Raw genomic sequence first — 22,491 nt, 5'->3', positions numbered from 1 at the left:
TAAGATCAAATACTTAATTAACCTCAACACATAAGGTAATTGAGGAAAGCAACCTATAACATGTATTGTTTAACCTTACATAAGTTTTCCTCAGACAAAGTAAGACACTTAAGATGGCTGCCATCTCCTCTACCAGAGCCGTGTGCTCTGGTATATGAACAATGAAGACACTGAAGATGGCTGCCATTTCCTGTCTCAGCAGACCATGCGGTCTGGTATCCAAGATGACGCCCACTCTGATGACCTCATGGATCCACCCACAGCGACGCCCACTCTGATGACCTCACGGACCAACCCACCTTGATGACCTCATGGATCCGCCCATGGACTTGCTCATGCCCAACCCACTAACCAATGGAATACATCCGATCACTCCCATTTTAGAGCTAACCGAGCCCCCTTACAGGAGATATATAACATTGTGTTTGACTAATAAAAGCCCTTCTTGGAGCTGTGCCACACATTGATCAAGGAGAGTTACAGCTGACTGTGTCTGGTGTATTTCTTTAGTGCACATGATCAATATCCATTAGGCCAGGAGTAGGCAACTAGAGAATTGAACATTATATTAATTGTTCAACCCTAATATTTGGCCGCCCAACCTGGGGCCAGCAGAGGAAGAGCCCTGAACCCTGAAAACCGGCGGGTGGAACGGCTGGATGCACTGAGTACCCCGAACAATGGAGACTGATCACCTCCTTAACAGAACACGGTAAGTCTGCTGATTTTTATAATCTGTAGTCTTTACCTGTGTCCTTCGGGGTATCCTGTGCAGATTGCCTGACCGTGTCCGGTTTTCTTGGTATCTGTAAGACGGCAGAAAGGGTATCTCCGCTGCTGGTCATTTAATTGCAAGAACCGTCACATGTTCTAGTTGCCTACTGCCTGTTACATGTTGTGAAGAGGGGAGATGACAAATAGAAAAGAAGAGAAGTATTGTGTAAGGACAGACAAAGCAGGTTTCTAAAAAAGAAAAAAAAACAAAAAACAAGTGTTTACAGAGGGCTAGAGGCAAGTGATAAAACAGGAAAAAAACGGTTTTTACACTGGTAGTTAGGAAAAGCATTGTGTTTGGAACAGGACAGGTTTATAGGAAGGAAGCAAGTGTAGAAAAAAAAAATAAAATAATTTTTGTCTGTGGTATACGGTTGTCGCTTGTGATAAGATTTTCAGTTCTGTACATGAGGACTAGGACCTGGAGTAATTGACTCGGCCTAGGGGGGCCCGGTAAATCTTGGAGCAATTGGCTCAGTTCGGGCATAATAAATTGTGTAGCGGCTCATTGAAACTTGGAGCAATTGGCTCAGTTTGGGCCAATTAAATTTATAGTTTTTCTTTTTTTGCCCCGTGACATCGAGTAATTGACTCTGCACGGGGACCGGTAAGTTAGGGAGCAATTTGACAAAGTAGGGAATAATTGGTTTGTAAAGTACGGAGCACGGAAGTCAGACAGGGACCACGTGACAAGAAGCAATAGGAACTGGGTACTGCAGACTCAGTTCCCTTTAGAATCTCAGGTTTGAGTCATCTCCCCCGTCTTATTGTTTGTTTGGTGTTTGTTATCTTGATAGATAGATATATATACTGTGTATCTATAGAAAGATGGAGAAAGTAATGCAGTTCTGCCGTATGGGCACTAAGCCAAATTCAGATGGCAAGTTAGACTCATGCACATTAGTGGAAATTGTGTGGAATGCCAGAAGGGGGATGGTTACAGCCCCTGGAGTGGAAGCTTGTCTTGAAAGAAAGAAAAGGTATCCTGGAAGATAATGGATTGTTGTCTATTGCTAGGGCAGGAGAAAGAGTCTCTGAAAGTCTGTATAAAAAAAAAAAAAAAAAAAAGGAAAAAAAATGGAAATTGGGTAGAAGAGAAAAGGAATAGAAAGAATAGAGTTTTGAGTTGTGTATTACAAAAATATATCTTGTGAGCGGCCACCACCGTATAATGGTGGCCCAGAGCCATGTGGTAAATGTAATAACGGCAGCCATTTTGTTAGTGGTGGTAAATACAATTCTGACGGCAGCCATTTTGTTGGTGGTAAATACAATTCTGACGGCAGCCATTTTGTTGGTGGTAAATATAATTCTGATGGCAGCCATTTTGTTGGTGGTAAATATAATTCTGATGGCGGCCATCTTGTTGGTGGTAAATATAGTTCTGACGGCAGCCATTTTGTTGGTAGTAAATACAATTCTGACGGCAGCCATTTTGTTGGTGGTAAATACAGTTCTGATGGCAGCCATTTTGTTGGTGGTAAATACAATTCTGACGGCAGCCATTTTGTTGGTGGTAAATACAATTCTGACGGCAGCCATCTTGTTGGTGGTAAATATAATTCTGACGGCAGCCATGTTGGGGATGGCGAATGTGCTGCTCCTGGTGGTGAACATCTCAGATTAAGGCTACACGCCACATCACCAAATCCTTGTTACCCAGTAATGACCACTGATGGCCAATACCATATTCCTTCAGGAAATAAAAGGCTTTACCCATGTTTCCTATCTCTGTTGTTTCCAATGGGGCACCAACCCTTTCCTCTATCACTCCTGTTGTGAATCCAGCAGTCTTCCCACCTGGATCGTCCCCAGCACCTACCCTTTCTACTGTCACTTCCACTGCCAATTTAGCCGCACACCCACATGAGATGCTCCAAGCAGCGGCCTCTCCTCCCAATGCTTCCACAACAGCACTCTCACGCAGCCTACATAACCCTATGCCCAGTACCTCACAGGCTGTCTCGCAGCCAAGCGCACACCTGTATGGGACGGTGGCGACTGTATCAAGGGGGGGCTCAATGTGGGAGGGGGATACCAATAGCACAGGAAGCACAAAGGGGAGGGAATGTTGGCAACCTATTTTTGAAAAAGAACTTCCTGAGGGACCCTTGTTAGTGGTGGGAAAGGGTGACATAACAATGGAGACAGACGCTATTGTTAATGCTGCCAATTCTCAGTTAGAGCACAATGGAGGTGTAGCTAGAGCTATAGTGGAAGCAGGAGGGGCGACTATTCAAGCTGACAGTCATATCATTGTTGAGTCACGTGGTCAGATAGCTGTTGGGGACATAGCGGTGACTAAAGCTGGCAATCTTCCTGTGTAGAATGATCATACATGCTGTGACCCCTACTTATGACCCTATTCATCCAGACGTTAGTGCTCAACAACTTCGTGCAGCAATAACTCGCATTAATGAGGACAGGACTGTTAAAGCTTTTAAGACTGCCTGCGTCACCTGGAGCCCATACCATGATACTGGAGCTGCCCAAATAGAGCCCTTCATTCCAGGACTGTTACCTCCTCCGGCTCCTCATACACAAGGGACTACATCTGCACTCCCGGTGCCATCTCTACTCCCGCTTCAGGTGCCACCGCCAACAGTGCCAATGCTCATGTCTGAGGAGCCCACCATCTGTGTCAAGTTTACACCCCGGCACGCTGCTACTCTGTTGAACCAAGTTCTAGATCCAGAAAAACAGCCAATGCCTTTCTACAGGAGCATGACGAGACATGGGACTCTGGTGTTGAGTTCTGCCAAGAACCTAAGACAAGGGCCTCGGATGAGTTGGCTGACCTATCAATTATTATTGTTGCCAAAGGTTTCCAGATGCCTCAAAGCTGATGCAGCCATTGTACGATGACCTCAAGACGTCAGCGTTTCCACTATGTACTAAATCCGTGGAAGCTTTCTACGCTCTTAAACAGGCCATACAGTCTGCACCAGCTCTTGGAATCCCAAATTATCAACTACCTTTTTACTTGTTTGTCAGTGAAGTAGCAGGACATGCTTCCGGAGTCCTAGCACAAAAACATGGGGGAAGAACAAGACCAATCGGCTACTACTCTGCCCGCCTGGACTCTGTGTCTCAAGCTTCCCCGACTTGCCTCGGAGCTGTTCATGCTGCACATATGCTTCTGGACAAAACTTCTGATATCATCTGAGGACATCCAGTTCTCTTAATGGCTCCACACGACATAATTGCTATTGTTGGAACCTAAACATCTGTTGGTACAGCATCATATGAGACTCCTATGTTGGCTCTTGGTTCCGGATAATGTCACTCTTGTCCGCTGCAGCATCTTCAAACTGTCCACGCTGCTTCCTCTTTCCAGGGGGGATGTGGATGATACTGATGCTCTCGGAGAAGATGCCTCTACACACTCAGAGGATCATGACTGTCTTGAACAAATGCATGAAGAAGTAGCCTCCCAGAAAAGCGTGTCTGAAGACCCACTCCCACATGCTGACCTGACGTTCTTCACTGATGGTTCCAGATTTGCAGATGAAACAGGAAGATTCCATACGGGATATGCCGTGGTTACACATGACCAGATCATCTCAGCTGGATCGCTACCACCGCACATGTCTGCACAAGAAGCGGAACTTAAAGCTTTGACACTGGCTTGTCAGGAAGCGACGGAGAAGGTGGTCAACATCTACACGGATTCAAGATACGCTTTTGGAGAGGCTCATGACTTCGGCAGTATCTGGGCAGCCAGAGGATACCTAACGTCCAGTGGAACTCCTGTAAAACATGCTGCTATCATACAAGAACTTGTGGCCGCTCTAGATCTACCTTCAGAGGTTGCAGTGATCGAGATCAAAGCTCACGGGAGACTGGATTCTCCAGAAGCAAGGGGAAACTACTTATTTGCTGACAAAACAGCAAAAACCTACGCTGTGGATCCATTTGGGAAAGAGAAAGCAGCGGTGTACGTGTCACAAGACACTGAAGAAGGGACTAAAGCCTCTCTTATGAGGATTATCCATCTACATCAAGACAAGACATCAGATGATGAAAAGAAGTCATGGCAAGAAGGAGGAGCTAAAAAAAAGGATGAAGATGGAGTCTGGAGGGTGAACACAAAGGTCTACCCCGTAATCTGTACCCCTCAGTGACAGAATGGGCACACGGTATCACCCACAGAGGCAAGAATCGGATGAATGACCTGATTGGAAGATTTATATGGCACCTGGGATCTCTACTGTCACCCAAAATTATTTCAAGTCCTGCCTTGTGTGTGCAGCATGCAATCCAGCAACGCCTCAGAAAGTTACTCAGAAACATTTGGCTAAACCACTTTATCCCTTTCAGAAAATTCAGATTGACCACATTCAAATGCCAAAAGTAGGGAAGTACAAGTATGTACTGGTAGTGACTGACATGTTCTCAGGATGGCCCGAAGCCTAGCCAGTAACCAACATGACTGCCAGAGTGACTGTTAAGAGACTGGTGACTGAAGTAGTCTGCAGATATGGGGTCCCAGAGGTAATTGACAGTGACCAAGTACCCGCATTCATTGCAGCACTGTCTAAGGAACTATGAACATTGGTTATTTGGGTTTACATACTCCATATCAACCCAAGAGCAGTGGGAAAGTAGGAAGACTGAATGGCACCTTCAAAAATAAAATACTGAAAGCCAGTCAGGAGGTCAGACTTCCTTGGACAGACATTTTGCCCGTTGCCTTATACTCAGTCATAAACACTCCAAGGGGTCCCACTAAACTCACACCATTCGAGATTCTTTTTGGGGGGGCCTCCAAGGTTGGGTCAATATTTTCCACAACAGCTAGCCTTAGGAAGTGATATTCTTGTAAATTATGTAATTGTTGTTACTAAAGAACTGTCAATAACACATGTACAAGTTTTATCATCCATTCCAGGTCCAGATTCCAGTGACGGTACCCATACTTTCTAACCTGGTGACTACATGCTGGTAAAGAAGTTCATCAGAAAGACATCCCTGGAGTCGAGATTTGAGGGCCCCTACCAAGTGCTCCTGACTCCTCATACTTCAGTCAGGGTTGCTGAGCGCCTCCTGGATCCATCTCTCACATTATAAACTTGTTAGACAGTTAGGGACAGAGTAGGATCTGACCTGCTTGTCAAAGTCCAGCTACAAAGGGAGGTTTTCCACAAGGGAAAACTTGTCTCAAACTGGTGAAAACTCCAATTCCCCCTCCCGGGCAAGACGGTCAGATCTAGGATGTGTACAACAGGGTTAGTCGCATGTGTATTTTACTCTAAGTAACCATGGAGATGGGAGATTGGAGAGTAATAGATCCAGCAGGTTGGGAAGTCCCGAGGACACTGGTAACACGCTCCGATATACCTCCTCAGTATACCCATAATCGGTCACACATTCTCTGGTGTCTATAGCATCCATATTGTCATGAAGCCTCTGATGTCATAATAACACTTAACATCGATGGGTTAGGGAACCACGGTGGGATCAAGATAAAAGAAAAGGTTAATAAAGTATTTAGGGGGGACTGTTGAGGAGAGCCATAAGATCAAATACTTAATTAACCTCAACACATAAGGTAATTGAGGAAAGCAACCTATAACATGTATTGTTTAACCTTACATAAGTTTTCCTCAGACAAAGTAAGACACTTAAGATGGCTGCCATCTCCTCTACCAGAGCCGTGTGCTCTGGTATATGAACAATGAAGACACTGAAGATGGCTGCCATTTCCTGTCTCAGCAGACCATGCGGTCTGGTATCCAAGATGACGCCCACTCTGATGACCTCATGGATCCACCCACAGCGACGCCCACTCTGATGACCTCACGGACCAACCCACCTTGATGACCTCATGGATCCGCCCATGGACTTGCTCATGCCCAACCCACTAACCAATGGAATACATCCGATCACTCCCATTTTAGAGCTAACCGAGCCCCCTTACAGGAGATATATAACATTGTGTTTGACTAATAAAAGCCCTTCTTGGAGCTGTGCCACACATTGATCAAGGAGAGTTACAGCTGACTGTGTCTGGTGTATTTCTTTAGTGCACATGATCAATATCCATTAGGCCAGGAGTAGGCAGCTAGAGAATTGAACATTATATTAATTGTTCAACCCTAATACCTCCAGCACCGACCTCCACCCGCAGAGCCGCACTCCACATAGAGAATAATGGAGCCTCCAGCACCGACCTCCACCTGCAGAGCCGCACTCCACGTAGAGAATAATGGAGCCTCCAGCACCGACCTCCACCCGCAGAGCCGCACTCCACATAGAGAATAATGGGGCCTCCAGCACCGACCTCCACCCGCAGAGCCGCACTCCACATAGAGAATAATGGAGCCTCCAGCACCGACCTCCACCCGCAGAGCCGCACTCCACATAGAGAATAATGGTAAATGCTAGAGTGTATGGGCTCCTTCCAGGTGTGACGTCATTTCGGGGGCGTGTCCTATCGTGAGGGGGCGTGTTCTGAGTTCACATCATAGGCCGGAGACACACTGGTGCGAGATACGGCCGAGTCTCACTGGTTAAAAGCAAGCTGTGGCACCTGCACTCCGGAGTGGAGCGTGCAGCTGCATAGCAATACATGGAGCTGCACGCTCAGCTCCGGAGTGCCGGTGCCACAGCTTGCTTTTAACCAGTGAGACTCAGCCGTATCTCGCACCAGTGTGTCTCCGGCCATGGGCGTAGTCTCTTTTTACCAAGGCGGCCAATGAAAGCAGCATGATAGCTTGTGGACGCCATGGAGGTTAGTGGTTTCAGGGTGAAAAAAAATGCTACTTGCTGATCGCTATTGGGGGGAGGCCCTGTGGTGGTCGACCTACTTGTCTGTGTGGGGAGTGACCTGCAGTGGGATTTTGAGGGGCTCCGCGGCTGCTGGCTATTGTGGGGGACCCCTGCGGTGGGATTTTGGGGGGCTCCGCTGCTGCAGGCTATTGGGGGAACCCCTGTGGTGAGATTTGAGGGCGACCTGCTTGTGGGGTGCGACCTGCTTGTCGCGGAATGTGGGGAGGCGACCTGCTTGTCGCGGAATGTGGGGAGGCGACCTGCTTGTCGCGGAATGTGGGGAGGCGACCTGCTTCTGGCTATTGGGGGGGATCCCGTGGTGGGATTTGGGGACGACCTGCTGCTTACGGATGGAACCCTTTTATTAGGGGGTGACCTGGTGCCTACTGGGGGATCCCTTTTATTGGGGGGGGCGACCTGCTTATGGGTTGGGTTTGGGGGGGCTGAAGAGGGTTTAAGCTGGGTGGGGGTGGACATTCGATGGGGGATGGACGTCTGATGGGGTTTGTGGGGGTTGGACATCCGAAGGGGGTGTGTGCTGGGTAGGGGGGTCCACGTCTGATGGGGGTTTGTGCTGGGTGGGAGGTCTGCATCTGGGGTTTGTGCTGGGTGGGGGGGGGGTCCGCGTCCGATGTGGGTTTGTGGGGGTTGGACATCCGATGGGGGTTGGACGTCAGATGGTGATTTGTGGGGGTTGGACATCCGATGAAAGTTTAAGCTGGGGTGGCGTTCGATTGGGTGGGTGTCTGATGGGATTTATGGTTGGGGCAGAGGGAGTCATATTTGGATTTACGCTTGAGGGGAGGGAATGTCTGGTGGGCTTTGGATTTATCCTGTGGGGTCCGCTGGTTAAGGTGAGATGGAGGTTTCTGACTGGGGGAGCGAGGTTAAGCTCTGCGGCCCGCTAGTTAATGTGAGGTGGAAGTTTCTGACTGGGGGAGTGAGGTTATGCTGTGTGACCATCTGGTTGATGTGTGGGGGGGGGGGGCTAATGCTTCATTGGGGTACACAAAAAAAAACATGAGTGTATGCTGCTTATGCTATGCAAAAAAAAAAAAAAATTAGGTATTTCCCTGTAGAGTAGGCTACACCACCAACTGGCACGAAGCTAATCCTTTTTAGCTTAATGTCAGTAGGAGGCAGACATGGGTCTGGACCGCCCAGCCCAGTTTCTGACTTAGGTTTTGGGGGTTTTTTTATTAATGATTTTACTTTTTCTTTTTAATTTTTTTTTTTTCAGATACGGCTTTTGAGGGCGACAGTGGAATTGTCACTCTAATCTCCCACCTAGAATTGTCACTACCTTATCATCTGTGGTCTACGAGGCAAGGCCCTAACACATCAAGAGTGTTTGTGGTTCCCCAGAGGACGGTCAATCCCCCTACCCTCTCGCCCCCCCAGAGCCAGAAAGAGTAGGGAGGGAAGACGAATCCGTTATGTGCCAGCTGCCGAAAGGTCTGCGTCCAGGTTATTCCATGCCCATCTTCATCATCGGTCTGCGAAGAATGATGTGTGATCTTCAGGACACATATATCCTACCAGGCAGTGAGGGGGCCACTTTAAAAAAAAGAAAAAATGGAAAGGACAGGACAAATATGTCCTAGTTTGCCCCTGAGCAATATGGACGTCTCCTGAGGAAACCTTCCTATTCATGCAGCCTCCATGTTTTCCAGAGGCTCCTGTGACCCTGCTCTTAAAATATCCAGGCTTCGGTCTAGGCCTTCTCTGGTGGCCGGTCCACACCGCCAGTGCCCTGAACAATCATGCACGCCAACTTTCTAGTGCATCCTACTCTGCGCCTATCAGTTTAAGAGTACTTTGCTTCAGAACAGAAGACTAAAGTCTGCCTCCCAAGAGATCTGCTGTTCAATTTTGGTTGTTTTGGAAATGGTTTTGGTATTATGATCTCTGGTCCGGGACACAGAAACCTCAGACACCGGAGGCAGGCCTGGGGGGGGGGGGGGGCAGAGCCACATACCAACCCGACAGTCCAGCCCGCAGGCACAAACAGCATATTACAGTTTTACAATACTTTAGAAATGCATAAAATGAAACAAGCAAAGGCATAAAGTTATTTAATGCAAAAAAATGCATTTTTTGTAAAATTAGAAATGTTTCTATATCTAATGTTAAAATGATATTTATCCAGTATTTCTATAAGTAAAAGTCTGAGATTTCTGTGGGAAATGGTAATTTGTTCCTCTTAAACCAGTTCTGAATGTAAATAAAACATTGCTCTGATGAAGTCTCCACATTGTATTTTAGCCTTTCATTTCAGGCGTAGGGCAGGACAAGCCCCTGATGTATCTGTGTAACAAATGTAAGGTGCTATAATAACAGCCGTAGGCTGGTTTCACACCAGCCTTCCTCCTCCGTTAAAGCTACTTTCACATTAGCGTCGTGTGAGGCATGTCTCAATGCGTCGTTTTGGAGAAAAAACGCATCCTGCAAAGTTGCCTGCATGATGCGTTTTTTCTCCATAGACTTTCATTAGCGACGCATTGGGACGGATTGCCACACGTCGCATCCGTCGTGTTTTGGCGGACCGTCGGCACAAAAAAAAAGTTCCATGTAACTTTTTTTGTGCGTCGAGTCCGCCATTTTCGACCGCGCATGCGCGGCCGAAACTCCGCCCCCTCCTCCCCGGAACTCACAATGGGCCAAGGATGCGTTGTAAAACTGCCTCCGCTGCCCACGTTGTGCATAAAACACACTGTCCGTCAGGCCGACGGACTAGTGGGAAAGTAGCCTAAGCCCCGCTCACTGCAACTCTTCCCTTCAGTTCCGCCTACATCTGCATGCGTCCTGCATACCCTGTATTTAACATTGAATACGCAGGTCAAGCGGATGCCTCCGCATGCGTTGTTTAACGCTGCGCCGACCGCAATAAAATGCAACATGTTGCGTTCTACGCAGTTCTCCGCATTGTCAAAATGAGGCATGCCTGCGTACCCAATGTTAAAGATAGGGGACGCATGCAGACTTAGGCGGAGCTGAAGGAAGAGGTGCAGCAGGGGTCAGGGCTTAACGGAGGAAGAAGGCTGCCGAACACTGGTGTGAAACCTGCCTGAGACAGGTAAACCACTTTTGAAACAATGTTCACATGTACAAGCTCTTAGCCCCTTTGTGGCGGGGCCAATTTTTTTAAAATCTGACCAGTGTCGCTTTATATAGTAATAACTCTGGAATGCTTCAACATCCCATTGCTTTTGAGATTCATTTTTTTTTTTTCGTGACATATTAGACTTTATGATAATGGTAAACTTGGGTTGATATGTTTTGCTTTATTTTGTAAGAAATCAGAAAATTTTACAAATTGTAAAAAATAGAAATTTTTAATCATTTTCCCTTGAAGGCCGAAGTCACACTAGAGAGGAATACGGACGAGTGCTATGTGAGAAGAAAAAACAAACAAACAAAAAAAAAAAAAAAAAAAAATCGCATAGCACTCAGACCAATGTTAATCTCCCATCACTTTTTTTTTTATTCACGGCCCTATTATATGTGCAAGTGAAATTGCAGTATGCTGTGATTTGCACCGTATATCAGCCGAGACTCGCCAATGAAAGTCTATTTGTGCAAGAAAAACTCGCACCACACGGGCCATCAGTGTGACTTGCGAGAAATACGCAACGGTGTCCTTTGAAAGGCCGACAATTCAGGTGCAGTGTACAGTAAAATCACACTGACAGGTTACAATAGAATAGATATATATATATGGACCCGTAGAAGCGCAGGATAGCGAGAAACGGCCGTCGTCGTCCTCCTCTGCTCACACGGGCTGAGGCCCTCTCTCTCCCCCGGCCATAACGGTTCTCTGGATGTTTTGTCGTTAATAAAGGAATCATTTTATTGAAGACGGGTGAGTGCCCTCATTATTTGTTCTTACAAGACGTTTTAGATACTTAACAAAAAAGAGTGAAACAACTGAAAATGTCTTATATTCTAGGTTCTTCAAAGTACCCACCTTTTGCTTTGATGACTGCTTTCGACACTCTTGGCATTCTCTTGATGAGCTGCAAGAGGTTGTCACCGTAAATGGTTTTCACTTCACAGGTGTGCCCTGTCAGGTTTAATAAGTGGGATTTCTTGCCTTATAAATGGGGTTGGGACCATCAGTTGTGTTGTGCAGAAGTCTGGTGGATACACAGCTGATAGTCCTACTGAATAGACTGTTCGAATTTGTATTATGGCAAGAAAAATAGCAGCTAAGTAAAGAAAAACGAGTGGCCATCATTACTTTAAGAAATGAAGGTCAGTCGGTCCGAAAAATTGGGAAAACTTTGAAAGTGTCCCCAAGTGCAGTGGCAAAAACCACCCAGCGCTACAAAGAAACTGGCTCACATGAGGACCGCCCCAGGAAAGGAAGACCAAGAGTCACCTCTGCTTCTGAGGATAAGTTTATCCGAGTCACCAGCCTCAGAAATCGCAGGTTAACAGCAGCTCAGATTAGAGACCAGGTCAATGCCACACAGAGTTCTAGCAGCAGATGCATCTCTACAACAACTGTTAGGGCTTGTTTCCATTTGCGAGAAAAACATCCGTATCTCGCATGTGGAAACCAAGCTGTGGCGCAGGCACTTTGGAGCGGAGCGTGCAGCTCCATGTGTTCGTATGCAGCCGCACGCTCCGCTTTGGAGTGCCGGCGCCACAGCTTGGTTTCCACATGCGAGATACGGACGTGTTTCTCGCAAATGGAAACAAGCCCTTAAGAGGAGACTTTGTGCAGCAGGCCTTCATGGTAATATAGCTGCTAGGAAACCACTGCTAAGGACAGGGAACAAGCAGAAGAGACTTGTTTGGGCTAAATAACACAAGGAATGGACATTAGATCAGTGGAAATCTGTGCTTTGGTCAGATGAGTCCAAATTTGAGATCTTTGGTTCCAACCACCGTGTCTTTGTGCAACACAGAAAAGTTGAACGGATGGACTCTACATGCCTGGTTCCCACCGTGAAGCATGGAGGAGGAGATGTAATGGTTTGGGGGTGCTTTGCTGGTGACACTGTTGGGGATTTATTCAAAATTGAAGGCATACTGACCCTGCATGGCTACCACAGCTTCTTGCAGCGGCATGCTATTCCATCCTATTTGCGTTTAGTTGGACCATCATTTATTTTTCAACAGGATAATGACCCCAAACACACCTCCAGGCTGTGTAAGGGCTATTTGACCAAGAAGATGAGTGATGGGGTGCTACGACAGATGACCTGGTCTCCACAGTCACCAAACCTGAACCCAATCGAGATGGTTTGGGGTGAGCTGGACTGCAGAGTGAAGGCAAAAAGGGCCAACAAGTGCTAAGCATCTCTGGGAACTCCTTCAAGATTGTTGGAAGACCATTCCCGGTGACTACCTCTTGAAGCTCATCAAGAAAATGCCAAGAGTGTTCAAAGCAGCCATCAAAGCAAAAAGGTGGCTACTTTGAAAAACCTAGAATATAAGACATATTTTCAGTTGTCTTACACTTTTATTAAGTATATAATTCCACATAGTTTTGATGCCTTCAGTGTGAATGTACAATTTTACCGAAAATACAGAAAAATCTTTAAATGAGGTGTGTCTAAACATGTGTGTGTGTGTGTGTGTGTGTGTGTGTGTGTGTGTGTGTGTGTGTGTGTGTGTGTGTGTGTGTGTGTGTGTGTGTATACACTCACTGGCCACTCTATTAGGTACACCTGTCCAACTTCTTGTTAACACTTAATTTCTAATCAGCCAATCACATGGCGGCAACTCAGTGCATTTAGGCATGTAGACATGGTCAAGACAATCTCCTGCAGTTCAAACCGAGCATCAGTATGGGGAAGAAAGGTGATTTGAGTGCCTTTGAACGTGGCATGGTTGTTGGTGCCAGAAGGGCTGGTCTGAGTATTTCAGAAACTGCTGATCTACTGGGATTTTCACGCACAACCATCTCTAGGGTTTACAGAGAATGGTCCGAAAAAGAAAAAAAATCCAGTGAGCAGCAGTTCTGTGGGCGGAAATGCCTTGTTGATGCCAGAGGTCAGAGGAGAATGGGCAGACTGGTTCGAGCTGATAGAAAGGCAACAGTGACTCAAATCGCCACCCGTTACAACCAAGGTAGGCCTAAGAGCATCTCTGAACGCACAGTGCGTCGAACTTTGAGGCAGATGGGCTACAGCAGCAGAAGACCACACCGGGTACCACTCCTTTCAGCTAAGAACAGGAAACTGAGGCTACAATTTGCACAAGCTCATCGAAATTGGACAGTAGAAGATTGGAAAAACGTTGCTTGGTCTGATGAGTCTCGATTTCTGCTGCGACATTCGGATGGTAGGGTCAGAATTTGGCGTAAACAACATGAAAGCATGGATCCATCCTGCCTTGTATCAACGGTTCAGGCTGGTGGTGGTGGTGTCATGGTGTGGGGAATATTTTCTTGGCACTCTTTGGGCCCCTTGGTACCAATTGAGCATCGTTGCAACGCCACAGCCTACCTGAGTATTGTTGCTGACCATGTCCATCCCTTTATGACCACAATGTACCCAACATCTGATGGCTACTTTCAGCAGGATAATGCGCCATGTCATAAAGCTAAAATCATCTCAGATTGGTTTCTTGAACATGACAATGAGTTCACTGTACTCAAATGGCCTCCTCAGTCACCAGATCTCAATCCAGTGGAGCATCTTTGGGATGTGGTGGAACGGGAGATTCGCATCAGGGATGTGCAGCCGACAAATCTGCGGCAACTGTGTGATGCCATCATGTCAATATGGACCAAAATCTCTGAGGAATGCTTCCAGCACCTTGTTGAATCTATGCCACGAAGAATTGAGGCAGTTCTGAAGGCAAAAGGGGGTCCAACCCGTTACTAGCATGGTGTACCTAATAAAGTGGCCAGTGAGTGTATATATATAATCTATCACACGGACAGCAGAATAGCCGATAGTTAATTTGTTGGCTTCTGTCAAATCATTGCAGATGCTGACAGGATAGGAGACATGGTTTACATACAGTAAACCATTGCAGAACAGTTAGACTTATATAGGTCAGTGACTAATACGGTTAGTAGTGTGTGTGTGTGTGTGTGTGTGTGTGTGTGTGTGTGTGTGTGTGTGTGTGTGTGTGTGTAAAATTTGGGGCCTGTATTTAATAAAAATGCCTCACTGAAAAAACTGGCGTGGGCTCCCGCACAATTTTCTGTGCCACAGAGGGAAAGCCAGTGACTGAGGACAGATATTATAGCCTAGAGAGGTACCATGGTTATTACCACCCCAGAAAAGGTGCATCTGTATGATGCGCCAATTCTGGCACTCAGCCTCTGTCTTCTCACTGCCCTGTAGCGGTGGCATATGGGGTAATAAGGGGTTAATGTCACCTTTGTATTGTAAGGTGACATTAGGCCAGCGTAGTAATGGAGAGATGTCTGATAGATGCCTCTCCATTACTAACCTGTGGGCTTGATGTTACTTGACAATAAAAAGGTGACATCAACCGCACAAATATGAACCCCACTGCTACAGGGCAAGTAGGAGGAGCGAGGCTAAATGCCAAAATTGGCACATCTATAATATGCGCCATTTTTGGGACGGCTGAGAGCTGATGGTTTTTAGCCTGTGGGGCTGCCAATATCCATGGCCTCTTCACAGGCTATTAATATCAGCCTACAGCTGTCTGCCTAACCTTTGCTGGTTGGATTTGATAGAGGGACCCCATGTCAATATTTTGTGTCTCCCTGTAAAATAGCCAGTAAAGGCTAAGCAAACAGCTGTGAGCTGATATTAATAGCCTGGGAACCTTTATGGTTATTGGCTCCTTTCCAGAATAGTAACATCAGCTGTCAGCTTTCCCTCTGCTGGTTATGAAAATTATGCGGGAGCCCATGCAGGTTTTATTTTTATTTTTTGAAAAATAAACATTGCATTTCACGCAGGTTTCTTAGTTGTTTTTTTTACAGCATATGTAGGTTAATTATGTTAATGCTCCTACAAGTGTGTGTCTTTATTTAATATTAATGAGGGTATCTCGTGAAGAGTTTGAATAAATAAAGGAATGGTGATGCATTTTCCTTATTTTTATAATTTTTTAATATATATTTAGCGCTCACGATTTATAGAAACGCATCAAATCCGCATAAAAAAGTACAGAATTTCCACTGTGTTTTCTGCTAAGAGACGCAGTAACCACGCAGAAATTTCCTCAAGCAAATCTGCAACGTGCGCACATAGCCTTAACCATTTAGGTGCTTATGTCACTTGACAGCAGCATTTAAGGGGTTTAAACAGCCAAGGTCAGTGCCAACACTGATTGTGGCTGATGCTTTGTCAGCTATATTGTACTGCATTCCTCGAGGGCCGCAAACAGGTCATGTTTTCAGGATTTCCTTGTATTGCACAGGTGATAATTTAACCACCTGCACAGATAATGATTCCAGCACTTTGTGCAATGCTAAGGAAATCTTGAAAACATGCATGGTTTGAGGCCCTCGAGGAATGCAGTTTGACACCCCTGTCGTACAGCCAACAGCTGCAGGGTTGCCACCTGTCTGGGGATGGTATTCTCTTAGATCTTACATCTTAGATCAGTAAAAAGGTGTATTGGTTATTAAGGAGTTAACCCCTTCATGACCCAGCCTATTTTGGCCTTAATGACCTTGCAGTTTTTTGAAATTCTGACCAGTGTCCCTTTATGAGGTAATAACTCAGGAACGCTTCAACGGATCCTAGCGATTCTGAGATTGTTTTTTCGTGACATATTGGGCTTCATGTTAGTGGTAAATTTAGGTCGATAATTTTTTAGTTTATTTGTGAAAAAAATGGAAATTTGGCGAAAATTTTGAAAATTTCGCAATTTTCACATTTTGAATTTTTATTCTGTTAAACCAGAGAGTTATGTGACACAAAATAGTTAATAAATAACATTTCCCACATGTCTACTTTACATCAGCACAATTTTGGAAACAAATTTTTTTTTTTGCTAGGAAGTTATAAGGGTTAAAATTTGACCAGTGATTTCTCATTTTTACAACAAAATTTACAAAACCATTTTCTATAGGGACCACCTCACATTTGAAGTCATTTTGAGGGTTCTATATGGCTGAAAATACCCAAAAGTGACACCATTCTAAAAACTGCACCCCTCAAGGTGCTCAAAACCACATTCAAGAAGTTTATTAACCCTTCAGGTGTTTCACAGCAGCAGAAGCAACATGGAAGGAAAAAATGAACATTTAACTTTTTAGTCACAAAAATTATCTTTTAGCGAATTTTTTTTTATTTTCCCAAGGGTAAAAGGAGAAACTGGACCACGAACATTGTTGTCCAATTTGTCCTGAGTACGCTGATACCTCATATGTGGGGGTAAACCACTGTTTGGGCGCACGGCAGGGCTCGGAAGGGAAGGAGCGCCATTTGACTTTTTCAATGAAAAATTGGCTCCAATCTTTAGCGGACACCATGTCGCGTTTGGAGAGCCCCCGTGTGCCTAAACATTGGAGCTCCCCCACAAGTGACCCCATTTTGGAAACTAGACCCCCCAAGGAACTTATCTATAAGCATAGTGAGCACTTTAAACCCTCGGGTGCTTCACAAATTGATCCGTAAAAATGAAAAAGTACTTTTTTTCACACAAAATTTCTTTTAGCCTCAATTTTTTCATTTTCACATGGGCAACAGAATAAAATGGATCCTAACATTTGTTGGGCAATTTCTCCTGAGTACGCCGATACCTCATATGTGGGGGTAAACCACTGTTTGGGTGCACGGCAAGGCTCAGAATGGGAGGCGTGCCATTTGACTTTTTGAATGGAAAGTTAGCTCCAATCGTTAGCGGACACCATGTCGCGTTTGGAGAGCCCCTGTGTGCCTAAACATTGGAGCTCCCCTACAAGTGAGCCCATTTTGGAAACTAGACCCCCCAAGGAACTTATCTAGATGTGTGGTGAGCACTTTCAACCCCAAGTGCTTCACAGAAGTTTAAAACGCAGAGCCGTGAAAATAAAAAATAATTGTTCTTTCCTCAAAAATTATGTTTTAGCAAGTAATTTTTTATTTTTGCAAGGGTAACAGGAGAAATTGGACCCCAACAGTTGTTGCCCAGTTTGTCCTGAGTAAGCTGGTACCCCATATGTGGGGGTAAACCACTGTTTGGGCACACGTCGGGGCTTGGAAGGGAGGGAGCACCATTTGACTTTTTGAACGCAAGATTGGCTGGAATCAATGGTGGCGCCATGTTGCGTTTGGAGACCCCTGATGTGCCTAAACAGTGGAAACCCCTCAATTCTAACTTCAACACTAACCCCAACACACCCCTAATCCTAATCCCAACTGTAGCCATAACCCTAATCAAAACCCTAACCCCAACACACCCCTAACCACAACCCTAACCCCAACACACCCGTAACCCTAATTCCAACCCTAACCCTAACCCTAATCCCAACCCTAACCCTAATCCCAACCCTAACCCTAATCCCAACCCTAACCACAACTGTAACGCCAACACACCCCTAACCCTATCCGTAACCCTAACCACAAGCCTAATCTTAACCCTATTTCCAACCCTAGCCCTAATTCCAACCCTAACTCTTATTCCAACCCTAAGGCTATGTGCCCACGTTGCGGATTCGTGTGAGATTTTTCCACACGATTTTTGAAAAATCTGCAGGTAAAAGGCACTGCGTTTTACCTGCGGATTTACAGCGGATTTCCAGTGTTTTTTTGTGCGGATTTCACCTGCGGATTCCTATTGAGGAACAGGTGTAAAACGCTGCGGAATCCGCACACAGAATTGACATGCTGCGGAAAATACAACGCAGCGTTTCTGCACGGAATTTTCCGCACCATGGGCACAGCGGATTTGGTTTTCCATAGGTGTACATGGTACTGTAAACCTGATGGAAAACTGCTACGAATTCACAGCGGCCAATCCGCTGCGGATCCGCGGCCAATCCGCTGCGGATCCGCGGCCAATCCGCTGCGGATCCGCGGCCAATCCGCTGCGGATCCGCGGCCAAATCCGCAATGAGTGCACATGCCATAACCCTAACCCTACCCGTAACCCTAACCCTACCCCTAACCCTAGTTCTAACCCTAACCCTAGTGGAAAAAGAAAAAAAAAATATTTTCTTTATTTTATTATTGTCCCTACCTATGGGGGTGATAAAGGGGGGGGTTAATTTATTATTTTTTTATTTTGATCGCTGTGATAGAACCTATCACAGCAATCAAAATGTACTTTTAACGAATCTGCCGACTGGCAGATTCGGCGGGCGCACTGAGCACCTCCAGCAGGCCACAAATGTGCATGTGTCTGCACAAATGGTTAGAAACCCACTTCATGAGGATGGTCTGAGTGCCCGACGACCACAGATGGGAGTTGTGCTCACAGCCCAACACCGTGCAGGACGCTTCGCATTTGCCACAGAGCACCAGGATTGGCAAATTCACTACAGGCGCCCTGTGCTCTTCACAGATGAAAGCAGGTTCACACCGAGCACATGTGACAGACGTAACAGAGTCTGAAGACACCATGGAGAGAGATCTGCCTGCAACATCCTTCAGCATGACCGGTTTGGCAGTGGGTCAGTAATGGTGTGGGGTGGCATTTCTTTGGAGGGCCACACAGCCCTCCATGTGCTCGCCATAGGTAGCCTGACTGCCATTAAGTACCGAGATGAGATCCTCAGACCCCTTCTGAGACCATATGCTGGTGCATTGGGCCCTGGGTTCCTTCTGATGCATGACAATGCCAGACCTCATGTGGCTGGAGTGTGTCAGTAGTTCCTGCAAGATGAAGGCATTGATGCTAAGGACTGGCCTGCCCGTCCACTAGCCCTTAATCCTATCGCGCACATCTTTGACATCTTGCTTGCTCCATCCACCAATGTCACGTTGCACCACAGACTAGCCAGGAGTTGGCGGATGCTTTATTCCAGGTCTGAGAGGACATCCCTCAGGATAACATCCACCGCCTCATTAGGAGAATGCCCAGGCATTGTAGGGAGATCATGCACGCACGTGGAGGCATCACACATTACTGAGCATCATTTCCTTGTCTTGAGACATTTCCGCTGAAGTTGGATCAGCCATAACTTCATTTTCCACTTTGATTTTGAGCACCATTCCAACTCCAGACCTCCGTGCTATATTAGTTGTGATTTACGTTGTTCTTTTTTAGCTTTTATTGTTCTCAACACATTCCACTATGTAATGAATAAAGATTTACAACTGGAATATTTCATTCAGTAATATCTAGGATGTGGGATTTTAGTGTTCCGTTTTTATATTTTTGAGCAGTGTATATTAAGGTTTTTAATATTAGTTAGGACTGTCCCAATTAGGTTCACCAAGAAGTGGTGGGATTGCTTTTGCAATTTTTTTTTAATCAAACAAACGTGTTAACTAAGTACCCTATATTGTCTTGCACCATAGCCGTTTACTTAGTACAAGTTATTCAATCATTGTTTCTGTCCCCCCCCCCCCATATAAAGTACAGCCACCATCTATATGCACGTATATACAGCATTCTAAAATGCTGTGTATATATAGTAGGCCAACTGCCTGTATACCCTTATATACAGCATTTTATAAGGCACAACCACTATCTGTATGCCCTTAAGATAGTGGCATATTAGACTTGCCTAGCCCCATCCAATGGGCTTCGCTAGTCTTAATCCGGTGCCTTCTCTTCTATCACCATCCTTCTTTCTTTGAGTCGATGATGCGTCCTATGTCATCCACATGGTGTCTTCCATCGCGCTCCTTTGCAAGTGCACTTCTTTCTGCCTTTTGCAGTACTTTGCTTTGTGCTCGGCAGAGAAATGTTCCTGCACAGAAGCGTGATGAGGGAGGGAGTGTGGATGATGTAGAACACATCATCCACGGGAAGGACTGCGCCGGATGAAGACCAGCGCCAAACATAACACCGAACCGCCCCGTAGGTGAGTATATGAAGTTATTTACATTATGCACATTGGCTTACAGACATACCGTGTATACTCGAGTATAAGCCGATCCGAGTATAAGCCGACCCCCCTAATTTTGCCACAAAAAAACTGGGAAAACTTATTGACTCGAGTATAAGCCTAGGGTGGAAAATGCAGCAGAAACCAGTAAATTTCAAAAATAAAAATAGATACCAATAAAAGTAAAATTAATTGAGACATCAGTAGGTTAAGTGTTTTTGAATATCCATATTGAATCAGGAGCCCCATATAATGCTCAGTACAGTTCATGATGGCCCCATAAGATGCTCCATATTAAAATATGCCCCATATAATGCTGCACAAATGTTAATGGCACCATCAGATGCTCCATAGAAACTTTTGCCCCATACAATGCTGCATAAAGGTTGATGGCCCCATAAGATGCTCCATAGATTATGCCCCATGAGATGCTCCACACATTATGCCCCATACGATGCTCCACACATTATGCTGCTGCTGCGATTAAAATAAAAAAATCTCATACTCACCTCTCTTCGCTCAGGCCCCCGGCACTTGCGATAGTCACCTTCCACATTCCACCTCTGCGCGCTGCTCTGTCTTCTATCCTCTGCACTGACTGTTCAGGCAGAGCGCGTCGCGCACACTAACTACGTCATTGTGCCGTCTGACCTGAACAGCCATAGCCAGAGGACGGAAGACAGAGCGGCGCCCTGCGTTAGAACGGGGGAGAGGTGAATATCGCGCAATGCTCACCTCCCCCCGTCATACTCACCTGCTCCCGGCGCGGTCCCTGGCAGCTTCTCACTGTCAGATGGTCTCCGGGAGCCAGCAGCGTCTTCCTATGTTCAGCAGTCATGTTCCGCCCAAAAAAGTGGGCTGAAAATTTTGGCTTCTACTCGAGTATATACGGTACAGCATTCTAGAAGGGTGTGTATAAGGGCATATAGGTGCTGGTGGTACTATATATGGGGAAAACCTGGTGACAGGTTCCCTTTAAGAAACCTATTGAACTAGGTTTTGGAAGGTGAAAAACTTGTAATTTAAATATTGATGGTGGCTGAACTGCAGGTGGTCTGTGTCGCTTCATAAGTTTAAGGCCGGGGTCACACTAGCGTAGAATACGGACGAGCGCTATGTGAGAAAACATCGCATGGCACTCGGACCAGTGTTAATCTATGGGGCAGATCACATCTGTGATTATTTTTACATGCCGAATCAGCATACGAGAACAATCGCAGCATATATACCTGACAGGGGCCCATACATTCTGATATCATCACTACTGTAATATATACCTGACAGGGGCCCATACAGTCTATATCTACAATAATATATACCTGACAGGGGCCCATACATTCTGATATCATCACTAATATACACCTGACAGGGGCCCATACATTCTGATATCATAACTAATATATACCTGACAGGGGCCCATACATTCTGATATCATCACTAATATACACCTGACAGGAGCCCATACATTCTGATATCATCACTAATATACACCTGACAGGGGCCCATACATTCTGATATCATCTCTAATATATACCTGACAGGGGCCCATACATTCTGATATCATCACTAATATACACCTGACAGGGGCCCACACATTCTGATATCATCACTAATATACACCTGACAGGGGCCCATACATTCTGATATCATCACTAATATACACCTGACAGGGGCCCATACATTCTGATATCATCACTAATATACACCTGACAGGGGCCCATACATTCTGATATCACTAATATACACCTGACAGGGGCCCATACATTCTGACACCATGACTGATATACACTCACCGGCCACTTTATTAGGTACACCTGTCCAACTTCTTGTTAACACTTAATTTCTAATCAGCCAATCACATGGCGGCAACTCAGTGCATTTAGGCATGTAGACATGGTCAAGACAATCTCCTGCAGTTCAAACCGAGCATCAGTATGGGGAAGAAAGGTGATTTGAGTGCCTTTGAACGTGGCATGGTTGTTGGTGCCAGAAGGGCTGGTCTGAGTATTTCAGAAACTGCT

At 45.8% G+C, this 22,491-nt stretch overlaps 1 protein-coding gene and 1 long non-coding RNA gene across 4 annotated transcripts in view; one reads left to right on the top strand and one right to left on the bottom strand.

The window, feature by feature from the left end:
• The window catches only part of LOC143766553 (uncharacterized), a 104,814-nt gene that overhangs the window by 31,888 nt on the left and 50,435 nt on the right, over positions 1-22,491 (bottom strand). The window lies entirely within an intron of this gene.
• LOC143766557 (uncharacterized) lies at positions 7,401-9,795 on the top strand. The gene is made up of 2 exons (XR_013213594.1): positions 7,401-7,507; positions 8,786-9,795. It is a non-coding gene; the product is annotated as an uncharacterized LOC143766557 (long non-coding RNA).

The sequence above is a fragment of the Ranitomeya variabilis genome, chromosome 4 (assembly GCF_051348905.1).
Source record: "Ranitomeya variabilis isolate aRanVar5 chromosome 4, aRanVar5.hap1, whole genome shotgun sequence".
Classification (NCBI taxonomy): Eukaryota; Metazoa; Chordata; class Amphibia; order Anura; family Dendrobatidae; genus Ranitomeya; species Ranitomeya variabilis.
The sequence above is the reverse complement of the archived record's forward strand: the minus strand, read 5'-3'. Positions and strand labels throughout refer to the sequence as shown.